The following is a 4,939-nucleotide window of genomic DNA, read 5'->3' on the forward strand; positions in this document are numbered from 1 at the left end:
GTAGCACAGCAATTCTTTTAATACTAAGTAAAAAATTAAAATAAAAGAAAATTTTATCTTCGAAATAGTCCTTAGACTATTTCTGGTGGCAGCAACTACCGTATTAATCGGAAGTTTAAATTTATATTTCAACTACTATCGTTCGTTATTCTTTTCGTTCAAATTAACAAAAAAACCAAACAAATAAATACGTAACAGAAGACATTGATACTCCATCTTGGGATATGTGATTCATAACGGAGAAGTTTGTCCCAACCCGGGTAAAATACACGCATTGAATTCTTTACCTGCGCTAATGACCATCACACAGCTTAGGCAATTCATAGGTTTAGCCTATGAATTCCGAAAATTCGTCCCTAAATTTTCACAGGTAATGAAACCCCTGTATGCACTTACTTCCGGCAACAAAAACATAACTTGGACAGGTAGGCATGAAAAATAAGGCGAAAAGTAATTTCTGTTCTGACTGACGAGCCGGTATTAATGATATTCGACCCCAATTATCCGATAGAAATACACACTGACGCTAGTCCGGATGGATATAGGGCTATTTTAATGAATAAGATTGACGGTAAAACAGAGTAGTAGAGTACTGTAGTAAAAAAACTAGTCCCGCGGAATCCAAGTATCATCCGTATGAACGAGAGACGTTAGCAGTTGTAAACGCCGTTAAACGTTTTCGCCACTATCTACATGGACGAGAACTTCTTGTTATCGAGATAACATAAATAACTTAAGGTATTTCATATAAAAACTATATTGTAAACATTATTAAATTGAACAATTATTAATCTAGAAAAGAAGAAAAAACGATTAAAATATGCAATACTACTTTATTGAAATTACTTAATATGTTGATAAATTTAAGGAAATTATATATGAATATTATATTGTAAAATATATATATGTGTGTGTGTTTTATATCTTTAACAATCAATAATCCAGTAAATATAAAATATATAATACGCGAAACTACCGTATTAATCGGAAGTTTAAATTTATATTTCAACTACTATCATTCCTTTTCGTTCTCGATCAAACTAGCGATAGATATAACTGGAAATATACAAGTAAATACGTAACAGTTAATAACAGATATATTTCGACGTTTAAGCGTTAATTATGTGCCATTTTACACGCCGAATGTAGTACATGCTCTTCTTAACGTTGAAACAATACCGGCAGCTCGCAAAATGCAATCTTTTGCCGATTTTCAGTTTTAACAGTTATTTCGTTAATAATAGATATATTTCGATGTTTAAGCGCTCACTTAGTTCCATTTTACACGCCGAATGTAGTCCTCTTCTTAACGTTGAAACAATACCGGCAGCTCGCAGAATGCAATCTTTTGTCGATTTTCAGGACATTCAACAGTTATTTCGTTAATATTAGAGATATTTCGACGTTTAAGCGCTCATTTTGTTACATTTTACATGCCGAATTTAGTGCGTGCTGTTTCTAACGTTGAAACAATGCCGGCAGCTCGCAAGATGCAAATCTCTTGACGATTTTCACGTAATCTATCTGCTATTGCGTTAATAATTGTGATATATCGACGTTTAAGCGCTCTTTTCACTCCATTTTACACGCCGAATGTAATTCACCCAATACTGGATTTGAAACAATACCGGCAGCTCGCAAAATGCAATCTCTGTCGATTTTCACGAAATTTAACTACTATTTCCTTAAGAATTGAGATATTTCGACGTCTAAGCGCTCTTTTCACTCCATTTTACACGCCGCATGTAGTGCACACTCTTTTATACGCCGAAACACTCCCCACAACTCCCAAATGCAATCTCTGTCGATTTTCACAGAATTTAACAGTTATTTCGTTAATAGTTGAGGTATTTCGACGTTTAAGCGCTCTTTTTACTCCATTTTACACGCTGCATGTAGTGCACACTCGTTTTTAAGTCGAAACAATCCCCACAACTCCCGAATACAACCTTTTGTCGATTTCCACGAAAGTTATCTGCTATCTCGTTCCTAATTGTGGTATTTCGATGTTTAAGCGCTCTTTTCACTCCATTTTACACGCCGCATGTAGTGCACGCTGTCTTTAATGTCGAAACAATCCCCACAACTCCCAAATGCAATCTTTTGTCGATTTTCACGAAATTTAACTGCTATTGTTACGTATCGACTTATTTATTTTTAATTTGATTGTTGTAAATTTAATCAAAAAGGGAAATGAACGATAGTATTTGAAATATAAATTTAAACTTCCGATTAATACGGTAGTTGCTGCCACCAGAAATAGTCAAAGGATAGTCGAAAGCTAGTATCAAAAAAGTGTGTATTTAGTTTTAGTTTGTAGAAACTATTAAAATGATAAAAATGGATATCGTACAAAATCGTTAAAGACGCCAATTTACGATAAAAATTAAGAAATTGTTCAATTTGATTTTGTTATAAAGGAAAAACCGACTTCTGCTATGTCAAAAAATTGTTACCGTTTGATTAACATCCCGACACCTCGTCAAGTTATATAAAAAATACGCAAGTCGCGCGCGTGCTTTTTCGTGCTTGAACTCCCGGAGAGTGAACATGGAAAAAGATCTTAAATATAAGGTAAGTAAAAAAAATATCAAATAATAACTTTGAAACTAGTAATTTATAACGTCTAAGCCATTAATTTACAACACTTAAGTAATTAATTTCTAACATTGAAACTGTTAATTTATAACATTTAAGCCATTAATTTATAACATTTAAGCAATTAATTTCTAACATACAAACTATTAATTTATAACATTTAAGATCTTAATTTACAACATTTAAATTGTTATTTTATACATTTAAGCCACTAACTTCTAACATTTAAACTGTTAATTTATAACATTTATGCCATTAATATATAACATTTAAATTATTAATTGATAACATTTAAACAATTAATTTACAACATTTAAACCACCAATTTATAACAAATATACTAGTAATTTATAATAATTACGCTATTCATTTATAATAATTTATTATAAATCTAAAACAGTTATTCCATTAATTTTTAACAATTACGCTTTTAATTTATAACAATACACTTCACAATTAAAAAGAATTCTTCTTTTAATTTATAATAGTTATAGCATTTGTCTATAACAGTACAGTTATTTTCATCAAGAACTGGCATTCAATATAAAATAACACAGTTCTAAGTCAAAAACTAGTTTCATAAAAGTGTGAGTTTAGTTTTCGCTCGTAAAAACTATTAAAATTATAAAAATTATTATTGTAATAAATTGTTAAAGGCGTCAATTTGCAATAAAAATGATCAAATGATTAAATTTTATTGCACTCTAATGAAAAAACAACTTCTTATAATATCAGCAAACCGTTGCAGTTTGATTGAATTTCCGGCACCTTGACGTATGCATGGTATCAGGTATATAAGAAACACGCGACTCGCGCGTGAGCTCTTTTGTGTCTGAACCCCCGTGCAGCGAAGATCGAACAAGAACTTCTACGAATTAAGGTAATAATTTATAACATTTAAACTACTAATTTATTACATTTAAACCACTAATCTATAACAGTTAAGCTATTAATTTATAACGTTTAAGCTGTTTATTTATAACATTTGAGCTATTAATTTATAACGTTTAAGCTATTAATTTATAACATTTGAGGTATTAGTTTATAACATTTAAACCATTAATTCATTACACTTAATCCATTAATCTATAACATTTAATCTATTAATTTATAACATTATACTATTATTTTATAACGATTAAACAATTAATTAACAACATTTTAACCACTAATTTATAATATTTAAGCCACTAATTTATAACGATTAAGCCATTAATCTGTATAAAATCAATGGCAATGCAAAGTGTAACTATTGAGCGTCTATGGATGGAAAGTAATTCTTTGCGTCTACTCAAAGCCAAGGAATCAACACCGTATTCATGGAATTGAAGAAACAAGTGCGATTTAATCGGAAACAACGAGATCTCATCATCCATTTATAGGTGCTACAATTGATAAGTCGTGTGCTTTGGTTTCTTCGATGATAAGTTCAATATTTAAATATGATTTTGTGGAACCATATACTGTCTCTATTGTAATTAATAAATTTCAATATACGCTACTTCTTTGTTTTAAAATAATTTTACGTTTTCCCCTTCCGATGCTTAAAAACTCTTTACCTAAATGGGGGACGAGCATAGTTACCTCTCTGTGGTGACTCCCGGTAGTTGGTATCGTTTTCGAAATAATGATACATAAAGTACTATTCTGAATATTAGAAAATTATTTTTGGAGATCGATGTGAAATGTTAAATAACTCATGGGTGTGTCTCTTGCGCAGTCACCTGCGTGGTGAGACCTGCTAATTGGCATCGTTTTCCAAAAATTAATCACTTGATTAACCCTTAGAGTGCTGAATACTCGGAGCCTATGCCATCCGTACGGACGGCATACTGCCAGCGCTGACGATCGCTATGGACTGAATACTTTTTCGCTATACTGAATTCTGTTGATTGACTATTCGAAGCCCAAATCGTAATAAGTTATAGTAACTCTTTTGCACGAGATTAAATTTTTTTTTTTATTTTTAAATAGATCATTTTACAATTTGTCCATTAGGACATTTGGTAAAATATTATAGTTTGGGTTTTGATGAAATATAGCATGTGGATGGTTACCCCCAGCGGGACTCCATCTTCCAGGTTGTTTATTGTTCTATTGTGAGGTCTGCAGGGTGCTTCTTCTTCAGTCTTCTTTCTATTTTTGTTTTATTCGTTTCAGCAACCAGCTGATTTGGGTGTGTTGCAAGTCTTTCTTTATATTTTTTTGCATATCTGGCGATTTCCTCTTTAACTGTTGGAATCTTTAAGTCTTTTCGTATATCTTCATTTCTGACGTACCATGGAGCGTTAACTATTGTCCTTAGGATTTTTGCTTGCTCTGTTTCTATTTTATTTATGTG

General features: G+C 31.5%; 2 protein-coding genes and 1 long non-coding RNA gene across 19 annotated transcripts in view; 2 read left to right on the plus strand and 1 right to left on the minus strand.

The window, feature by feature from the left end:
• Positions 1 to 4,939, minus strand: part of LOC122577441 — a 266,783-nt gene that overhangs the window by 92,636 nt on the left and 169,208 nt on the right. The window lies entirely within an intron of this gene.
• The window catches only part of LOC122577433, a gene marked incomplete at its 5' end in the record, with an annotated part of 702,209 nt that overhangs the window by 2,129 nt on the left and 695,141 nt on the right, over positions 1 to 4,939 (plus strand).
• On the plus strand, positions 2,261 to 4,334 carry LOC122577452. The gene is made up of 3 exons (XR_006320314.1): positions 2,261 to 2,574; positions 3,347 to 3,478; positions 3,843 to 4,334. It is a non-coding gene; the product is annotated as an uncharacterized LOC122577452 (long non-coding RNA).

This window comes from Bombus pyrosoma, unplaced genomic scaffold (genome assembly GCF_014825855.1).
Source record: "Bombus pyrosoma isolate SC7728 unplaced genomic scaffold, ASM1482585v1 HiC_scaffold_4710, whole genome shotgun sequence".
Taxonomy (NCBI): domain Eukaryota; kingdom Metazoa; phylum Arthropoda; class Insecta; order Hymenoptera; family Apidae; genus Bombus; species Bombus pyrosoma.